We start from the raw sequence: 22397 nt of genomic DNA on the forward strand, positions 1-22397 counted from the left end.
ATCTGGCAGTGCATGGGTCCACATATTAAATCCCCATCTGATAGAGTAGTGTTTTTGCGCAATATGAGAGTTTACCTACAAACTCGAATCCTTTGGATAACCAACTGAGTAATGTGAGGACGGCCTTTCTTGTTGGTGTACTAGGAATTGGCCCAAGCAAGGTGAGCTCTGAATCCGACCACTTTCCACCTAACCCCATCACCATCTGCAAGCTATCATATGTGGGATCTTATTCGGATTCACTGACTATTTGAATATTAACGAATGACCAATTCCCGCTGCGAAAGAAGTATTCGTTAACCAAAGAACCAGCACCAAAAGTCATTCGATGGATTAACTAGAGAAAAACAAAAATACCTAGTCCGTTTTCAATAGCCAAAGGTCGTTGCCGTGAGGTCAGTCCCTATTCGAGGTGTTGTTGACGTTTCGGTAGCAGTAAAGTTTCAAAATTTGCCGCGGAAGACTTGGAGGGTATTCTTAAGCCCCAACTCACAGGGCATCCTCGGTTAGGAGGTCACATACTATATTATGTAAACTTCTAATGTATCTAAGTATCATCCAATGCCTGAAGCCCTTTGAGAAAATATGAGATTAACTTGTCATTTTTTATTAAAACAAATTTAGGATCCTACGCTTCAATTCGGTCCAAAGAGTTCTTTTGCGTCAACTCGTATAGTACCCATACAGTGGACTTCTGCTTGTGCAAATTTTTCGAAACGATTTTCTGATTAATCTTCAGCGCCTAAGCTGGAATGAGTGCTCATATGTTGATCCGACACGCCGATTCTCATGATTTTGTAGTTATTTTCGATAGTTGGCATACCAGAGCGTGTTTCATCTTTGAGCCCATATTGCCAAAATGGAACCATAGTTTTGCTGTTGAAACGTACGCATCGTGAGCCATGGCTGGCCATCGGATTGGGTTCTTAGAGACGTAAAGACGTACTAACAACTAACCTACCTAAACGGAACAAGTTGAATCTACTATGCTAGCCTTAAGCATAAATAATGTTCGGGGTTTCTTAGGTCATACTTTTTTGTCTGCCTGTGTGTTTGACATGCTATCAAGGACCCTAGCCCGAAAGGCACCGAGCATTTCTGAGCCACAAGGAGGAAGTCCGACAGAATCGTCATCAATTCGATGATGATGACAAATGCTAAGGAGACACCCTTTTAAGAAGCGGAACAACACGCATTTGTCCGGTTTGGCGACAATCACGAGCCAGTTTCCATGTAGAACAAAAAGAGGTACCTATCTCCTTCTAGGATCACTGCAACTTTTTAAGGACTAGCGATTCGCTATCATTTGTTAGCGGGGAGAGAAAGGGGGGAAATTTCTTCCTCTTACATATCCTCTTTGGGAAAGGGTTGGTAAATTAAACTTTACCTTCTTTTTCTTCCGCCTTTGTCCCGTTCACAAGCGGGGTCGGCTCTTCGTGGTTGGTTTCGCCACAGCCTAACGAAATAAACCAGAATGTGAGCTAAATCTGGAAAATAAAAAAAATACAAAAAATTAACGGGAAAAAGGTTACACCTTTTCACTCCGAGCTCGGGTTGGCATGCATTTGTTTTTGTTTTTTTGTTTTCTCATGAAGAAAATTATTTATATCTACAAAAAAGGAAATATATATACAAATATAATAAAATACTAAATATAATAAAATACTGGACCTAATGTAAAAATATACCGCAATACGTTTGAATAAACATAAGATTTTTCCAACGAGAAACAGGAGTAAAAAATTATAGGACAAACGGTTTCGTCCAGGGCAGAGGCAACTTGTCAGACGCTGCCTCACCTCTGCCCTGGGAGCAGCGTGACCGTGTGTGGTAGTCACGAGGGATCCGCGGACCAAAGAAACGTGGGAGTAAGTTGCTCTCCATTTGGTCCGGTCCAACAAAAAGTGGTTGTGGACTTAGGATCCCTCACTTATCCTAAACAATTAACAGGAATAATTTCCTTTTTCCAAATAAAGCCAGCAAGGTAGGTAACAAAAATGAAGTTTTTCTTTCCCTAGTTTTCGTTCCTGAGTCTCCCCAGTGCCGCACATACGAACGGGAAAATGTTTCGCACACACTCCGACCAGAAATTCTTGGAGGCTACAAATGCGATATTCTCTATACGTCGCACACTCAATGGAGAAGGTGTCCACGCAACTCCACGAAACAGAAACTTCACCACAAATCACTACAAGATTTTTCTAGCAAGAATCTGAGGAAATTAATGATATCGGCGACAAAGCAAGCTACTCTTTGACAAACGTTTTGTAGTTCGTTAATCACGTCCTTTTGACCGACTATGTTTTCTTTCGCTTTTCATCGTACCGCCCGCCCCCATGTACAAATTTCATAAAACTTTATTAACGTCGTTATAGTACACATATTTATAACTGTAGACGTCCGTCGTCACAACATCCTAAACTATCCATTTTCTTCCAGTAATCCAGTCCAAAACTCCTCTCCTTCTTACTGCAATTAAATCCAAAACTTCCTCTCAGAATCCCTACATTTCCCAACTGCCCACTCACGAACCCACTGGGATTCACCTGGTAACAAACAAATGCAAGCTTCGGAAATTTGGGAGACAAAGAATCTACTTTAAATGTAGGCGATTGGACGCCTCGCTCGCGAATTTCACCATCCTCCGGCTGTTAATCAGCTGTCTCAGGAACAGGTCCCCATCCCGCTACGCTCGCCTTGAATTCAGGTTGAACTCCGAGAGTTCATGTTGCAGCAACATGCGGATGCGGCAAGTCATTCCTCCCTGTCAAGATCAATTCGTCCGAATTCATTCAATATTCTGCAATCTGCGGCGAAATTTAATTAATAATTAATTCTGAAAAAAAACGAACGGGGTTTCGTTCCCGTCGCGAAGCCGCAGTCACTACAAGATACCCTGCTGGTAATGAGAAGTTTGGTGGATTTCGCATCTATTCTTCCTTTTCTAGGGAATCCAATGTCGGACCTAAGTTTAGATAAGCGGCGGTATCCATTCTTCTTCTTCCCCTTATCCAGTTTTTCTCTCTCTTTATATTAATTCAAACGTGGGACTACAAATAATTTCCAACTGGTACACTCTAAGCACTCATAAATAGACCAGATCACACGTACATAGATCAGTATTGACGAGGTTAACAACCGATCTTGAATCTTCTGTTCCAAACTGTCTGCCGCATGCATTACCAACAAATTGACTCATAACATATTTGACCATCCGCGCTTATGTGGAATCACATCCAAAAAAATGGCTTTCAGCCAGTTGTAAACAGTTGCCTTCATTGCAGTATTTCTTAATCGAGACAAATTTTGGGCGCAGTGAATCTTTTGTGCATGACCTTCTAAGATAACCCCAAAAAGATGGCTTTAGCAATCGAATTTTGGAAAGCTAATATGATTTATTTGTCAAAAATCATTAACTCTGGGGATACCGGCGTATTTAGTGATAAATTCGCAGACAGGGCCGGTAAATGAAAGCAAAAAGGCTTTGTTTATCTGCCCCTCATATTTGATAATATTTAATATTCAAATGAAGTAGATACTGTGCGCTGCCCGCTTTATCTAAACACAAAATATTTAGATAATTTTACTATCTCTAAATTTGAATTTAAAATTTATGGCTTTGGTCTCTCAGTCGCTTTATTTGTGCAGGTGAAGAAGATAAATGTAAATATGGCGGCCCCGTATTTGTTAGTTGGAGTGTTCGACACGCGGGTCCTGTGGCGCAATGGATAACGCGTCTGACTACGGATCAGAAGATTCCAGGTTCGACTCCTGGCAGGATCGCGAGTGTTTCTTTTTGATTATTTTTTAAAAATAGGCCCCAATACGCTGGCTATAACTATCTTTTCTTAATAAGAATGAATAAATTAAATTTATTTCTTATGCCACGATATTGCCTTGAAATATTTTGTTAGGCCAAAAAACCGACAGTGAATTCAGCGTTTTAAGGTAACCCCCATTGAAAATTGACTATTGCACGTTGATGCAACAAAAACAGTTTTTTTGTTGTTGCATTTTGTATGAATGCCAATAAAAATTCAAGGTTCAGATAAAAGTATCTATTTAGAGAGGATCGTTTTGTTAGACCAATTTTCTTGCTGGACATGGCTCAAATGAGAGAGAATTTGGCCGAAACTCAAGGAACGATCATTTAAAATTTAAATGTTGCATTTATCCTTGATAAGGTGATAACTGCATTTTATCGATACAAATTCAACACGTGCTGGAGCTGGAATTAATAGGTGAACTGTGTCTTTATGAAGGACAACCAGAAACATTTCAAAAGAATTCTGAATTGGAATTCAGGTTGAAATTAGAGAAAAGAAAAGCTTTTTGCTGGAGATCCGGCAGAAATTCCGCAGTTTGAAGGCTGTCAGTGTTTTCGTATATTTGTTTAACAAGATTAATGGAGGCTAAGACGATATGCTTCTAGCCAATTAAGTTAAGATTCCTGGAATGTTTTCTTGGTCCTAGACGACTAAGGGGAGTAGTAGGTCGAATTATCTCTGATGGTAGGTAGGTAGGTATCAGTGGCCGCTCCGAGGAGCCCAATTAGCGCTTTGGTGTGCCGTTTTGATGCCACAAACTCCCTAAGACCGTGACTGTTGTTATGGGAACAGGGAAGCAGAGTCCAGCCGGCTCCGATCTTCAGAGCCAGCCCGTAGCATTCACGAAGGCAAGCAGCTCTCCGACCCTGCAGCTAGAAATCTCACTGAGGTCCCCAAAGAATGGTTTACCCAGTGTCCGCAGTCTGACTCGAGCCAGAGCTAGGCAATCGCAGAGAAAGTGAATGAGGGTTTCCCTTCCTTCTCCGCAGCTTCGGCAATGCGAGTTGTAGGGTAAGCCGAGCCTAGTGGCATGATTCCCTATGGGCCAGTGCCCCGTGCAGACCGCCATAATCTTGAATGCATTTGCACGCGCCCGGCACAGGAGCTCTCGTGATCGGGCTATGTTATAAGCGGGCCAAATTCTCCTTGACTTGGCAAAGCTTGTAAGCCTTCGCTTAAAAAAAAACAAAACAAGTCGGGAAACCGGAAGCTAGACGCTTCAGGTATGAAAGGTTTTGTGTATTTCTTTTATAAAGAGATTTGGGTGTGCATTTGTCCCATTAGCATGTAGCACGTAAAATATGCATATATTATGTGAAAATAGCCACTTTCAAGCGATATTGACATTCATAGTCTTGAATTTGCAGAGGAGCGCAGATTTGACCTAGTATAACTTTGTTAGTAATAGTGCGATTTTCACCAAATTTGGCAGAATCATGATCTATACTGTAGCCTACATTGCTGCAAAATTTTGTGATTTTAGGGTGAACTTAAGGGGGGTTTTCCTGTCAATCACTAAAAATTATAGTAATATACTATTATTAACTTTATTTGAATAGGTATCGATATGGAGGGTATTTCGCAGCCTAGGCACCATATAGTGGCAGCCCTCTGATTTTTTCCAGATTTTTCGGTTGAGTAGTTCCTGAGAATGGGTTCGTTAAAAAAATGACCACTTTCAACCCCCCGCACTTCCCACCTTTTCAGTAAAAGTCAAACCTAACACCGGCTTCGAAAAGTACTAACCGAGATCTTTAATTTGATACCCCACATGACTATATTTGATGAAAAAAAAAATTTACACCACCCTTTTGCATGTATGGGGACCCCCCCTTAAATTCGTCGTAAGAGGATGTAACTCACTATATGCGTGAGCGTGCACAGTTCCCACCTTTTTACCAAATTTGGTTTCAATCGCTACAACCGTTTCCGAGAAAAATGCGTGTGATGGACAGACACACAGACAGACAGACAGTAAACCGATTTTAATAAGGTTTTGTTTTACAAACAAAACATTAAAAAAGCCTTAGGCCCGCGGCTGCTAGGTAGTGCGAGTAGACTCTGCCCCCGACAGCCGCCAGCGGAACACCCACTGTATTCGCCGAGGGACTGCCAAGATCAGAGCCTTGCCTGGCCCTTCCGTCAGCCTGCACATTCCCCTCTATGTTCCTATGCCCTGGAACCCAGAGGAGAGTGACCTTGAGCGTGCCGCCCAGATGGTTAAGCGCGTCTCTGCACTGCCCCACCAGCCGGGAAGATGTCGTCGTTGAGTACAAGGCCTTGATGGCCGCTTGGCTGTTGGTCAGAATGGCTATGTTACGCTTGGGGCTCGAATCACGCTCCAGCCATCGACAGACTTCCAATATCGCCAGTACTTCCGCCTGGAATACACTGGCGAAACCCCCGCGCCGACTCCATAGGCCACCTTTGATCCGTCCGTAAAGAATACCGTGTCATAGTCTTGCAACACGCCGCTGGTTGGAAGGTCCACAGCAAAGTTTCTCGTGAAGTTCAGCTTGCGTGTGACATAGTCCGTGGGGGATGCCCAGATTTCTCGAGGTATTTCATCTAGGATGTTTCTGTGGCCGTAGGACTTCGCTGCCCAGCATCCGGACTCACGTAGTCTGACGGCACTGTATCTCTGATATTCTTCTTCTTTTTCTTCAGCCTTTGACCCGTTCACAAGCGGGGTCGGCTCGTCGTGATCGGTTTCGCCATTTGGCTCTATCGAATGCCTTATCTGGGTGCAATCTCGAGGCTTTTAAATCCCCATCCAGCGTATCAAGCCACCGTTGTGTTTAGACCTGCCTTTTGGTCGTTTACCATTGATTTCGATGTTCAGACCAATCTTGGCAAGTGAATTCTCGTTTGCACGAATTGCGTGACCATACCATCGAAGACGTCTCTCTCGCAACTTTTCCACGATCAGTGCAGCCCCATAACGATCGCGAATATCCTCATTTCGGATGTGATCAAAACGTGTGACGCCACTAGTCCAACGTAACATTTTCGTCTTCATTACCGCAAGACGCCGTTCATTGTCTTTTATAGTCGGCCAACACTCAGAACCATTGAGAGCGACAGGACGGACGACATTGCGGTGAATTTTAGATTTGAGACGTTCGTTGATACGTCGATCACAAAGAACACCAGTTGTGGAACACCACTTCATCCAGGTTGCGTTAATGCGTGAAGCAATTTCATAACGCAATTCTCCATTGGCTGATAGCGTTGACCCGAGGTATTTAAATCGCTCAGTTCTGGGCAGATCACTGTCGCTGACAGTGATTGTGTCTGTTTGATGGGGATCGGTTGTCAAAAATTCAGTTTTGTTTAGATTCAATCTGAGACCGTGTTGCATGAGGCGATCATTCCATTTTTGGACAAGTTGCTCGAGATCATTTTTGCTATCAGATGCTAGGAAAACGTCATCTGCATAAAGCAGTGTGTAGTGCGCTGGACGTTGGATATCCCGTGTAACGGTGTCCATAACAAGAACAAAGAGGAGTGGTGAGAGGGCGCTTCCTTGATGAACACCAACTGAGACACGAAGCGGTTCTGATACACCCGCCATACTTCGAACTTTACTTTTCGGATCGCGATAGAGCAATTAAACCCAGCGCACGAGTTCTTCTGGCACTAAGTGTTGTCGTAAAGCATACCAGATGAGTTCGTGAGACACATGGTCAAACGCTTTCTTTGGATCCAGAAATGCAATGTAAAGACCGCGATGCTTCTCACGGTGTTTCTCCATGAGTAACCGCGCAGCGTGTATTCCGTCAGTAGTTCCGCAGTTTTTGATAAATCTGACTTGATTCACGGTTATTTCAACGATTTCGCGAATACGGTTGTCAAGAATGGATTCAAAAATCTTCATGGTATGGGAAAGTAACCGGATCGGACGGTAATTTGAGCATTCTGCAGGATTACCTTTCTTTTTCCATACTGGAACAGTGGTACTTTCTTGGCAGTCAGATAGTGTTCTTCCTTCCTGAATAACCTGATTAAAGAATTCACTGAGATACAGTGTTGGGTCCCAGTTCTTCGCTTTCCAGAGCTCAGTTGCGATGTCGTCAGGTCCTGTGGATTTCTCCGATTTCATTCGTTTTACTGCTTCCTCGACTTTAGTTGCGCTGACAGTGAGTCCTTGAGTGTTTTACGTGGGTACCTGTCTGGACGACTTAATCCCACGGTCTTCTTAAGACACGAATTGATTTTGGGACCACAATCAGAACCCCGCTGAGACAAGCAACAACGGTACCAGTCTATACCAAGTGCATGGCTTAGCATTCATACTGGTGGATGCAAGACCTACCTAAATCTGTACTGAACTAAGGAGTACGGCACCCGTGTTGAAACGCAACACCACGCCGAGGCCCGAAGGTCTCTTCTCGCTTGAGCACAACTACAACCACCATGGAACTCCCACTAGGGGGGCCAACCGCAAACAACCGAGCTGTCCTCACATACAACAGGAATTCTCCTGAAGTATATGAGTCCAGGGGCTATCCCGGTTCCCATGGTACCAGTATACCCCTGGTAAGGTTTCGTGACCAATTGGCCACTTTAGATGAGTCCCCGTGCAGACTCGGGTCTGATCGCCCTGATTAGGGCTTTGGAGCATTCAGCCACTGCATCACGGCCGGCAAACCAAAGTGAGTACAGAGTCTCCCGGTGCCACCACTATGGAGGTTCTCCTCGGCCACTTGGTTTAGGTTTGGCCGACAGGGTTCCGCCCCGTCTTCCTCATCGCCATCTCTGAGCACCCAGTTGCGCTGACAGGTGGAACTGGTCTAAATGTCGGCAATAATTGTTGAAGTGAATGTGGATGGATGGGTGGAATGTGGATGATATTCTGTGTACGTTCGTGACGGCTTTTAGCAAGTCGATACAGATCTCTCTCGCTATCCCGAGTGTCCAGTTTATCGTAAAGATTTGTGTAATGGTTCGCTCGGGTGACAGCGACCGCTTTCTTTGCTTCCCAGTTGGCATTCTTATAAATTGCCAATTAGCAGGCGTTTTATCGTCGAGAAATTTGTGGTAGAGGCGTTTCTTTTCATGGACTTTCAACATCATCATTCCAAAGCCAAGTATCTCGGTTGATGTTCCCCTTACCCGGCTTGGTCGTCCCTTGGATTGCAGGGGCCGCTTTGTGGATCGTATCTTTCATTTGATTCCATGATCCTTCCACATTCGTAATGGTCGGCAATCGTATGAGTGATATCGTTTCTTCTTTCTTTTCACCAAATGGCCACCATTTAATGAGGCGCGGGCCAGTGTGTTCCTCACACTGTTTTATCGGTGGTTTAATTCGCAGCACGGGAATCAATGGCCGATGTTGAGGTGCGATGGTCTCATAGGTAAAATGTTGGCGTCTTATGAGAATATAGTCGATTTGCGTTTTACTGTTCCAACTATAAAATGTAAGAAGATGAGACAATCGTTCGATGAACCATGTATTCATAAGTACAAGGTCAGGGATGTCCGCAAAATCGATTATACGCTTGCCCCCCTTTCCCCCATGGCACCTGTTACCGTCTGCCTTTTCACCCACATAACCATAAGGTCGCCGGCAATGATAATATAGTCGTCAGCAGGCACGTGACAAGTCTTTTCATCGAGAAGTTGCCAGAAGGCATCTTTCTCCGCATGAGGTCGACCTGTCTGTGGTGCATACGCGGTGAAGAAGTGAATAGTGCGATCAGCTGATATAATGGTGAGCTTCATCAACTGATCATCAAATCGTTCGACTTCTTTAATGACATTACGGAAACCCTCTGAGATGGCAATGCCAACATCATATTGAGTGTGTGGGTTACCAAAATAGAGAAGTTTGTAGCCATTTTTACCGCGTTTGCGTTCAATGTCGCAGCTTTTGGCACCAGACCATCGGGTTTTTGCAGAGCGCAGATGTCAATGCACCTTTTCCGAAGGGCTCTTGCGAGTTCCTCGGTCTTTCCAGTTATGGTACCAACATTTAGCGTGCAGACACGTATTTGTTTTGTTCGTTGTGTGCGGACTAACTTGCTTACGTCCTGACGCCGTCCATGCGTCAAGAACTCTTGCCCATTTCTCGACAAGACCGAGGCCCGTCCTGCCGCGTCGACTGAGGTGGACGACCTAACATTTCTTCGAGGCTTGTGACTCAATCTGATCATCATGTTTGTAACGACATTGTATGCATTTTCTTGGTAGGCCTTGGTCGGATTTAGCATTGTGGAATAACTCCAACTATACTCTATTTATCTCTTTCCCTGATCTCAGGATTTTATTTTTGTTTTACTAAGGATAGTATAGAGTACGTTGGCTCAAACCCTCCTTCTTTACCTGGGCTTGGGACCAGCATACTATGTTAATAGCATGGCGGAGTTGAATTATCTCTGATATTGGTAGATACAATTTAAAGTCCCAAATCTAATTAGGGATAACTTCAAATGCTGCCCTCATTAGGGACCATTGAGGCTCTCTCACAACGTAATTGCATACTTCAAAGAAACGTAGAAAGTACCAAGAATTGTTTTCACATCGCACTCCATTATCGGTGATATCTTCTCGTATATATTTAATTGAAATGATAGCCTTAACTGACACATGAAAAATTGTTGATTTCACTTCCTACATAGATACTCTCGTGTTTATCATGGCATCGCATGCGAAGAAAAACTTGTCACAGGAAAAGATATGATAGTTTATCTTGCACTCAGAGGAGACACTGACATTAGATAAGTAGTAAAACGAGTCTGTGCCAACTGAATGTAAGTAGGTTGGGCCTACTTACTTGTATATGACACAGTCTCCTTGTCTAGAGCCATTAGAAACTTGTTTTAATGAAATATCGCCAACAGAATTATTGACCAATTTTCTATGAGAGATGCTAAAATTAGAAGATCGGAACTGATTGATTGGAAATATTTAAATGATGCCTTGATTGCATGTAGGAATTGCTTTTTTTTTGTTCGATGATAATTTGCGCGAATTTCTAAGGAAACTGGAAATTGATTTATCTTCAATCGATAAATTTCACTGTAGACATAAAAGAACTGGTGGTTGCCGCATGAGCTCTCTTATTCAGAGGACAGCGAACAAAATTCTTAGAAAATGGTGATAAAAGGAAAAAATGTAGATAAGGTCCCGCGGAATTACATACATAAGTATTTGCCATAAAAAAGGACTGAACATTTTTGTGTAGGAGAGACAATAGCTAAGAGCAGTGCAAATACGAGTAACAAGTAACACGTGCTTGTTTGTTTCTCTGTTAGCTGCGTTGTTGTCGTTAATGTCCCTTAACTTCCATACGTTATAAGGTGGATAATCTCATGTTTACCTTTCCAGACTCTCTCGTCTATTTTGGTGGAAGCATGTTTTTTTTATTGTTTTCTTGGGAGTAGGATCGGTGAATTCGTTTACCCACAAAGTGTTGGACTCATCAGAGAACTAGCCTGGAACCATCTGATACATTACTCCGGGCTAGCTCTCCCGTTCTCCCAGCCTTGGGAGCCTTCATGTCAGGGAATCCCTTTCACCAACTGGGGCAGAAGGGAGCAAGGGAGTTGCTCAGGGAACCTCTTGCCATCCGGTCCCTCCGCCGGTCGAGTTCGCAATAAGAAGAGCCCGAACATAATGCGCAACCGGACTCCAACTGTTAGCGCCCTTCAGCATCTCTCTGGCAACGTTGTCTGAAGACAGCTCCCCTGTGTCTGCATAAAGTTGCGATCACCATCACAGTCGGTTCTGAGACAGTGCAATAAGCAGACCCCACTCGCAAAACTCCCCGTTTCTGCACTTGACGAAGGCGCTTACAATGCACCTCCTTGTCAAGGGTATTAGCCCGTACCTCCGCGCCATAGAGTAGAACTGACAGCGTTGCTCTCATAAGGAGACGTCTCCTAGTAGATATAGGCCCCCAACATTCGCCATTAGCCAACTCAATGCCGAAACTCCAGCTGCTTTCTTGTGGTTTTCCCAACTGTACGTTTTGCTTCTTCAAACCTTAATTTAGAAAATTTCACTGCCTCTTATCAAGGTCTGTTGTACTTTGGTGAACCTAGGCCCCGTTGTGGATTCGCCTCCGCCGCTGTATTTATGGCCATCGATCGGTTGATAACCTCAAAATAACTAGTTGGAAACTTTGAACAATGGAGAATCGAAGTACGTAGCCGAAACGTTTCATAGTACATCAGCCTGGAGATATATTGCGCGAGTCCTAATTCCGTCTACATACTCACCGAAATTCTTAAAATAAATCTTAGTTTTTACGACGAGCATTTAAGAATATACGTTCGGAAGACGGAAACATTCTCTCATTCGTGATTTTTGTACCATCGAAAGCACGGTCTCTGCCAGACCGTTTTCCGCGTGGCTGCAAAGATTGCTGCTTCGGCGGACGCAAATTCTTGGGTCGCAGTGCTTTTCTGCTCCGGTGTTCCCTCCCTTCTCTCTTTCCGCTCCCCTGAATCTGTAGGGATATGCCGCGCGAGGAGAAATCCGCTGAAGGCGCGATATCACCGCTGACGGCAGCGGCGGTTAGGGTGACTCCCTTTTGATGACGCAATTCGGCGGCGTGGTTCCGACAGTTGGAGGTGCAGTTTGCGCTGGCAGATGTTACAACGGACGGCACTTGGTTTAACCACGCCTTAATCGGTCTCGACGAGGAGACTATAGAGATTTTTTCGGACTCCTCAAGTGCTCCTACGTCCACTTGAAGGAGCAGAGACAAAGTTCAATCACATGCTGAATAAGCTGTCTTTAGGCGGTACACCCAGCCAATTGCTTCGAGAAATGAAGCAATTGGGTAGGGATAAGTTTGGCTCTGAGCTGCCGATGTCCCTCTGGCTTCAACGACTCTCGGAGAGCACCGGCGCCATTTTGGTCTGCACGGACTCGGGATCGCTAGGAGCGTTGGCCGCCACAGTAGACAAGGTGCAGGAGGTGTACGCGCGCCCCACGGTCGCGGAAGTTCCTCGGGGCACGACCCGGGAAATGGAGGGTTTAAAGTCGATGGTGACGATATTGGCTGACGTAGTCACCCAGCTCCCTGCGACGGTTGGTACTTTTCGTTCGAGAGGTAGATCAAGGTCGAGGTTTGTTTTCTGAAAAGGGCTTTCGGGTAGTCGCACGCCGGGACCCTCATCGGTCTCAACGGTTTTTTGGTTCCATTGGAAATACGGAGCTAATACGACTAAATATACCACAGGATGTACGTTTGGTTCAACACAAAACTAGATTCGCTGGGTGCCGCAACGACGGCTACCCGAAACGCAGTAGCCCGTCGCCTTACAATCTTCAACCTGCTAAGTAGACGTGGCTTCCTGGTCGACACGGGCGCTGAGGTGTCGGTTCTCCCTGCGTTTGGGCTTCGCGAACTCATTTCCCATCAGCAACTATGGCTTTACTCAGGTGGACGTGAGTCTCGGACTTCGCTGTACGTTTTCGCATATTAGACGCAAACTTCCTGTGTCACTATGGGCTGCTGGTTGACTTACAGAACAAGACTTTAATAGACCCCGCAACTTCGTTACAGATGTAAGGGAAGATTTTTACCTGCCGAGATGACGTTCTCTCAATAATTTTCGAGGACGTTGCCGACCATCGCATTCACGCACTTCTCCGTAAGTTTCGCAATATAACTACGGAAAGTAGTTTTTCCAATCCGGTGGAGCATAATGTGCAACACCATATCAATATCACCGGCTCTCCAATCTTCTCAAAGGTGGGTCCTTTTTTACCCCAGAAGATTGCTGTTGCGAAGAGAGAATTCGAAAATTTGATGAAACAGTCTATCTACAGACCATCAAACAGTTCTTTGTCCTCTCCGCTGCATTTGGTCCCTAAGCCAAACGGCGAATAGCGGACATGAGGAGATTAGAGGGGTCTGAACCCTTAGACAGTTCGAGACCGATATCTCATTCCACCCATCCATGATTTCGCACATTCACTAACGAACTGCCGTATTTTTACGACCTTGGATCTAGCCAAGGCGTCCCAATAAATTCCTGTAGTTCCCGAAGACATTCAGAAAACGGCTATCTGCACACCTTTCGGACTCTTAAAATTCACTAGGATGACTTTCGGCTTGTGCAACGCTGCGCAGACTTTCCAGAGGTTCATCGGCTCTGTTTTACGAAACTTGAACTTTTGTTTCGTCTAAATGGGTGATGTTTTGGGTGTCTCTGCTTCCGAATGTGAGCACTTAGAGCATCTCGAGTGCATTTTTCAGCATCTCCTTGAGGCCGTACTTGTTCTAAACGTTGAAAAATGCAGATTCCTACAAAAGCTGGTGAAATTGCTCTATCACTTAGTAATCCCTGACCGTATACAACTTGACCTAGGCAAGATTGAGGCGATTAAGAGCTTTCCACTACCTACTACGGTAAAGGATCTGCAAAGGTTATTTGGCATGTTAAACTTCTATCATCCTTTCTTGCTCAAGGCCGCTCATCACCAAGCAATTCTGAACGCCTGGGGAACTTGCCTGGGCCCAAAAATAAAGACTCCCGCGAGGTTGCGTGGTCTGCTGAGGCCGTCTTTGCGTTTGGGACAGTCTAACAACAGCTTGTTGATGCAACACTGCTGGCATTTCCTCAGCCAGATGCACCCCTAGCTGTGTTCGTCGAAGCCTCAGATACTGCGGTAGGCGCCGCTATTGACCAACGGGTGAATCAAATCTGGCAACCGTTGAGCTTCTTTCCAAAACAACTCAACGCAACTACAGCGCCTACAACTGTGAAGTACTCGCCGCGTACCTCGCTATAAAATACTTCGGTTCTCCCTTGAGAGCAGGCCGTTCACTGTGTTCACTGACCACAAGCCCCTTATGCTCGCTGTTAAACAGAAGCTCGAGACACCGTCCCCTCGGACGCAGAGCTTCAGAGCCTGAAGGCAAACTCCAAATACAAATTCAAGCAGTTTCCTATTTTCTGCTCAAACTCCTATTTACTCTGCGAGACGACAGATAAGGCCATTCATTCCGGTCGAATTTCGCAGGGAAGCATTCAACGCGATTTACAATCTTACACGCTTAGGCATCAGGACGACGATCCAGTTAGTCACTGGTAAATATTTCTGGCCGTCCATGAACAAGGATATAAATTCTTGGGCCAGACAGTGCAAAATCAACAAGCTCGTTCGAAAGGAAGTAGGTGTTTTTGCTCGGTTAATCAAGCGCTTTCACATCATCCATTTTGACATCATCGGCCCTTTACGAGACTCGCACGGATTCAAGTATTGCCTCACAATCATCGACAGGTTTATGCGGTGGCCTGAAGCAATACCTCTATTTGACATTGTGGCGCAATCATGTGCCGAGGCCCACTATCGAGAGTGGATTCCGCGTTTTGGTGTTCCAGCCGTTATCAGCACGGACCAGGGAATGCAATTCGAATCTACTTTTTACCTGAAGCTAGGCAAACTCCTTGGCTTCAAACGACATAACATATGACTACTGCATACCATCCGAAGTCCAATGGTATTCTGGATCGTTGGCACCGGACGCTGAAGGTCGCTCTAATGGCTCGCGACAATCCGTCGTGGTCCCAGTTTTTGCCTTTCGCTCTCCTCGGCCTCCATACATCCCAGCGAGCGCTGTCCCTCCTTTCATGTTAGCTTTTTACTGAACACGTCAGGCGATTCAGGGACTTCTTGTGTTCCTTCCCGACTTTCACAACCAGTCCCTGTCGACCAAAGGAGTCGCTTTTTATCATTGGTGATCTTACTCGCAAATAATTCTTCTTGAAAAGATTTGTCGTGGTCTTAAGTTCCAGCGTTTTCATTCCATTTGAGCTGTGCGTAACCGAAGGGATATGCCTGATCTGGCGGCTGCACACAAGGTTCCTAAACTGTCTAACGTGCAGCCAAGCACTCAACACTTTTTAAACGTCTTGGGTATTCTGGTCCCTTATAATATCCCATCTCAGCAACTGCACATACATATGCCGTTTAATTTTATGCTGGTGTCCATAAAGGTTTCTTAGTTAAGTTTCGGAAATCTTTATCTGATTTGAGGAGTCTTAATAAGCAATATTGGGTTCGTGTTGAGGTCAAGCTTTCTGCTGTGGACTTATCACTTGCATAGAATTAATTAAGATGAAAATGGAAACGAAGCATAATCTCATTAAGAATTAATAAGGCTTTGTTCTACGAGACCTTAAAGCAATTATTTGAAATCAATAGCAAAGGAATATACGCAGCGGGTGTCATGTAGATTGAGGGCACATGGGAGCGTGCGGGTGGAAAAATTTATACAAAAGTTCAGAACTAGGAACTACAGTGGATGCACTTCAGATACAAGTAAATCAGATCGATTGAGCCATATCTGAGAGAAACGACTGCAAGGAAACATTCACACGCTAGAATATGAAATCCTTTGCAATTCCAAAGTCACAAAGGACTTCATTTTTCGATTTAGCCAAAGCGTTATATATTTCTCTATGGTCTGAATATTCGCATGTATCCTTCTCTCCACATGGTTCCTGGCTCTACCGAATATACATATCAATATTCCCTAGACAAATATCCCAGAATGCGTTTCCATAAAGCATTCCAACTGTAATTGAGTAACAGCAGGAGCGGAAAATCCAAGAAGACCCCTATCACAAAGCTGACTGGCGAAATGCTTCCACATAACGATCAAGTACCAGCAGCAGTTCCAATATGTTTGGTCATTTTCCAGGACTTCGAGATTAGATCTTTGTGTGATTCGAGGAAAAGCAACACATTCAGTTTGTATCACATAAAACCAGAGGAAAATGTATCCTTACAGGAGAAAATATTTACTGAGTATTGATTTCCGCTTTATTTTCGATTTCATATTATAACCTCATTGGATATAGGCGAGCTTGCAGGGGCTGAAAAAGCAATGAACTTACCGAGGAAGCTGGAAAATGTAGAGCGTATAGAGAGATTGCGCTGGAAGTAGGACGATGGGTTTTTGCACTGTATGATTATTGCTTGGACTGTAATAATTATAAAGGATTGGCAGTTGGAAATGCCAGGAAGGATTTTTATCTAGGAGTTATGGTTATTGATGTGGGAGTTCATAGCCTACATTTGAGGAAACACGAATCCATTGTTTATAGTTTGACACAAATCTCGGGATGGGGCTTATTTTTTCATTTCTTCAGGTCTTGAGGACCGACTCCGGCATAAGTGTCCTTTTGCGGGATTAGGAGCTCACTCTTTGATATGTACGAATACTGAGCTTTCTAGTGGTCCATTTTTCTAAATTAGCACTTGATCTGTGATTCAGCCTACGGTCAGTTCTCGTTTTTGAGAGGTTAACTCAAGACAGTTCTGCGATTTGCAACATTGCTAAGTTCTCTAGATTAACGATTTTCCCAAAAGTTTTGTGCCTGAAATAGGATTTCGTATGTCGAATTATTGAAAATATTGTAGATGGTTGACGATAACTTAGCTTCGTCCATAACCCAAGCGAATGGTGGTATAAGTCATTTGAGATCGGTCGCCAAAAGTGATTAGTGTTTTTCTCTGCTGCGGTCGTCCAGTAATGTCCTCAACTGACAAAAATAATAAATAAGTGAAGTCCTCAAAAGTTCCCAACCAAGACAGCTAGCTTGTGAACTGAAAACCTCTGGCGAGACAGTTCTGTCAATTGTAGTTTATGTTTTCGCATGGCAGCAGGCCTTACTCGAAGGACGCTGATTTTTTTCCGAAAATAACATCGAGAATCAATTACTGCATAGCTGAGCCTGAACTCTACTATTCCAATGTAAGGAATTTTGGACATACATTTTTCTAAGACTAGAATTTCTTCCTCTGGGAGACGCTGATTAACATCCCTTCACTCACCAGTGTTCCTATTGATAGACAACCTGTTGTATTGAACTCCCTGTACTTGTTGCTGGTGTTGACACTGGATCACTGGATATCCTTCGAAGCAGCATCTCTGATAGCATGACAAAAGCTACATAGCTAGAAGATCGCATATCGTTTTAGGGCACGAATGAATAGCCTGCGGTAATAGGGATGTTGTCATAACATAATGTGTTTTTATGTATATAGACCTTGTCTTCATGTCCTCTTCAGCTCTGTGAACGTATTTGTAAATAATTTTGGATTTCCAAATATGCTAGCAGAGAGTACTACAAAATTTGGTTGGTCCAACAACTCTTTGATGGCAGGGATGAACCTGAGTGACCTTCAATGGCTTTTCCCAAACTGGAGCTGCATAGAGCAGAATTGAACTGACTATCTTGCTATAAGCAACCGGGAAGCATATCGTGGCTCTCGCACGTTCGACACCAACCTTGCCAGAACCATACTTGCGGTGGATGCTTTGTTCCAAGCATACTGCACCTAATTGAATTTTCCGTCTATCATCACTCCCAAGTATTTGATGGCAGATTTGGGAGTGATAATATGGCATCAATGGCTGGAACCCATACTGTAGATCTGAGAAGCCTTCCTGGCTCTCATCAACCGGGAGTGATCTATTGTAGATTACCCGCTCTAGCATTTCCCCATAGTATCCAAAAGACATATAGGTCTGCAGGAGGTTTATCAGACCCCGAACTTTGTTGTCTCTTTTTCTACCATAAATCTTCAGCAGCTCGTCTTTGGTGACTGGTGGAATTGCCCTCATATTCAGAGGTCGCTGGAAGGTTGCTGGGGAAATATTCCTGGGATGATTTTTAACAAAAGAGTAGCACACGTGATTTACGGAGAAGAACGGCCTCTGAATCGCCCCATTACAATTCTAGATGGCGAGCTTCAGGGTTTTGTCGGGCTTCCTTATATGCACACTCTTTTTGCCCTTGATTGATTCCACCTACTGCCCTCTGAAACGCTTTTATGGCTCGGTGACAGGCTGATCGAAGGCTAGCCGGTTCACTATTCCACCAGTAGTTAGGTCTTCCACTGGGGAATGAGCTCCTCCTAGGCATGGATGCGTCACATACTTTGGGGATGCATTGGGCCACATGGACAGCAATTTCCGTAGAGGCGCGTGCTTTATGAGGATGGTCTAGTCACACCTCTAAGAAGGTCTGCCCATCCAATGCTTTGCGGACCAGTCTGATATTTTTCCTGGTTTCGAACATGGCGTCAGTTTGTCCATCTGTCTATCACAAGCACTTTTCACAGATACGGCTATATCGATTAACGTGAAATTTGATCGAAAGGGGGAAACTGTGAACGTCCACACATACACTGAGTTCTGTCATTCTACGTTGAATTGTGCCTAAGTATACAAACCTGTTGATTTGTTCGTAGTCTTAATCGAGAGGTTTCGTCACACTCCGCGCAGAACCTTTAGGCAGTGTCCATAGATATCCCTAGCTTCCTCAGGTGATTGTTTAGTCGTCACTATAATCCGGAGGTTCTTCTTGGTCAGGTTTAAACAATCCTTTTTGCGCTTAGATTCATTTCCCCGCATAAGCACCCTGGACTACTTCATTCGTAGGTTCGCCCAGTATAGTTCCCTTAGTCGTTCTTCTTAATTTCTTAATGTCATATTTATGAACCCGTTTCCGATTCCACAAAAGGTCTGTGTAGAGGCGCCCCTGTTCTCTTGTTAGTCAGTTCTTCCAAACCAACATAACCTAGAATCCAGAGTATACAGGATTTTGTGTACGGACCGAGCATGTTCTGTCTCTCAAGGCATTCTCATACCAGTTTGGAGTTCACCTGGTTGAACCTAAGTGCCTTGATCGCCGCTTGGCTGTCGATCAGAACAGCAGGGTAGAATCCCCTATATTTCCTTTGAAAATTGAAGGAGGCATATCCGCCTGGAATATGCTAGTTTGCTTACCCATTAGTTCAAATTATGTTTTCTTTTTACCAATGACCTGGGCGCCTGCTTCCCTTTGCTGTGAAGGATGCGTCAGTGCACCAGGTAATCAGTTGCTAATTGCCGTAGGTCACAGCCACGCTCCCCCAGTTTGCCCTTTTACTTCAACGTGTTTCGATTTTTTTATTAAAATGGAACCTCGCTGTTATGTTATCCCGTGGTATCAATAATTTGGAGTATTGAATGTGTACGAGGTAGCTAAGACAATAGGCATCTCAAAAGAACGCGTGGGCCATATCCTGCATGAAATTTTGGGTATGATAAAGCCGTGGGGTGATGGATGCCACGTATGTTTACTCCGGACAACAAGCGCAACTGTGGGATCATTTCAGAGTAGGAGTTTCTGCGTCGTTTCGTGTGCGTCGCCGAATCATGACTGATGTGTAGCAGTGACACCAGAGACCAACGAACAGTCGAATCCAGTGACTTCATCCGGCAAATGTGCTCCGAAGAAGGCGAAGACTGTCCTAATGTCCACCATTTTTTTGGGATTCACAGTGTGATCTGCATCGCGCCTCGGTTGGTGTCTGATAGTTTTTTTGACAGTCTTAATTACTTCTTCAGTTGAGTCAGTGCGATCAAAATTCTGGTATCGATCCAGCGTCTTCAGGCTTCGATCTTCTAACGCTCCAACATATTTCAATGCCATTTCTTCGTTCTGCAGCCTTTAAATACCCAACCTAATATAATAGTTGGGGTTGCTTCGTGCTTGCATTATTTGGTATTCGGACCGCCTTCGCGATATGAGCATACATCAGCTATTCTGGATTCATCTTATTTCTCAATTTGGTTAAACGTCCTCCCATCTGGAGGGGTCCATGTTCTTTTGTGGATGCTTCAGTAAGGAGACACAAGTGGGTGGGATTGTCATGTCTCTGCTGCAATCTAATTCTGTGAGCCTACCTTCGTTCTCGTTAGTTATATTGCGGAGACTATAGCCCGGTCCACTGTGCCTCCCATCTTTTTATTCAAGTCGCCGAGTACTATAATATCTTTAGTGAATCAAACAATGAATCAAGGCGAATGTAAAATCCGTTCGCTACTGAGTCCTTTTCCTTGTTGTTGGAATAGTTAGTTTTCCCTGGAAGCGTATCAATTCTGTCTTCGGTTTGATGTCAGTCTTTTGGGGCACAAAAACTATGCCGTATTCCCGTGGTCCAGAGTTTTTTCCGTTTCTAAAAATAGTGTACGTCCGAGAATGAATAACGCCACTGCCTAGTAACTTTGTTTCCTGGAGCGCTAAGAAATTTATTTCCTATTTTTCGACCTTTTCAAACAACGCTAGTTCTGAAGAAGGAGTGTACGTTCCAAACTCCAAATTGTTAGTCTTTTTCCGTTGCTGCACAACCTGAAAGACTAGTCGGTTCATTTTTGTTTTACGGCACAAAGAACTCACCGATCTTCCTCTCTCTATCTCTGCTGCATTGCTCAGGGGTTACCAACGTGGAGATGAGAGTAGGTGGTATTTGCAGCACACCGTTGTTAAGAATTGCATTGTCAGGACTCTAACCACCCCCTCTGGGCCACAACTCTTCCCTTCAACCCCCTCCTTCTGTTAATTTTCTGGAAGGTGTCATTGAATCAATAATGTTGTCTTACACACTACCTTCGCCAAAGTAGTCCTTCTTTTGTTTTGGATTGCTCTCTTATTTGTTTTCCCCGTCGTCTCTTGAGATAGGAATTCGAACAAAATTATCATTTTTGGCCCCAAAGCATAGTGATTATGTTTCTTTTAAGAGATGGGGAATTTCTGCACCGCCACTGTCACGATTGTCTTTTAGCAGAAGCTTAATAAACCACACAGGTTTTATCTCCTATTCCAGTCGAACTTACAACATATTTGCCTATCAATTTAGATCGCTCAAGGAATTAATGCGAACTCCAGCGATCCAATTCATTTTGTGGTGTCCTGTCAATTGTGATTTGTGATCCAACTTAAGGAATGGGTTTGTTTCGTGTGAGAGACGTTTGGAGAGTGCATATAGCACAGAAATTTCATCCAATGCCAATGGTTTTTTCTTTGAGAATTGAGGGATCCTAAGTCCGCATCCATTTAATTTCGGACCAGACCAAATGATGAGCAAATTACTTCCGCTATTTTTACTCTATAGACCCCTCATTTCGGACTTAGCAGCGAAGATGGATTCTCGGTTTAGTACCAGCCAGCGCCAACTTGTCACAGGCTGCCTCACCTCTGGACCGAGACTGCGAATTATATTGAATGTAAATCCGCTTATACTTTATGGGTTTTTATTTCCACAAGAACTACAAGGAATCAAAGGCTCTAAAACAGCAAATTGAGTCCAAAAGGAGCCCTATCGTGATACTTCTGCATGGAGAGCATATGCAAATAATCGGGACGTTTTTGGTGATGCCAAAACTTTAAAGGGTTTTTCTTATTCCGGATCAAAAATGGGTCTGACCACACCCATTGAACAATTTGAGAGAGCATTCCTCAAATTCTTCACTAACAACGGTTGAACATTCCTCATTATTTCATAGAAAGATGTGAGGATAACATTTATCACGGATTAGTGAATTAACTCCTCAGTTCCTTGTACACGGAGATAACATGAGTCCTGCGTAAACAAACGAACTGATAACAATCTTATCTAGGATTATGTATGGTGAATTCTATACAGTGAAATAAATATATCCATTGATGCCAGCGGGAAACACCACAGGGAAGTTCCATTCTACAGTCCTCATAAGGAGATAAGATGACACGGATGGCAACATACTAAGAAAGTCATTTAAAGTCATCACCC

The 22397-nt window shown here is 44.1% G+C and overlaps 1 protein-coding gene and 1 non-coding gene across 2 annotated transcripts in view; both read left to right on the forward strand.

The window, feature by feature from the left end:
* Positions 1 to 22397, forward strand: part of LOC119650668 (GTPase-activating protein CdGAPr) — a 280038-nt gene that overhangs the window by 9671 nt on the left and 247970 nt on the right. The window lies entirely within an intron of this gene.
* Positions 3711 to 3783, forward strand: Trnar-acg. The gene has a single exon. It is a non-coding gene; the product is annotated as a tRNA-Arg (tRNA).

This window comes from Hermetia illucens, chromosome 3, assembly GCF_905115235.1.
Source record: "Hermetia illucens chromosome 3, iHerIll2.2.curated.20191125, whole genome shotgun sequence".
NCBI lineage: Eukaryota > Metazoa > Arthropoda > Insecta > Diptera > Stratiomyidae > Hermetia > Hermetia illucens.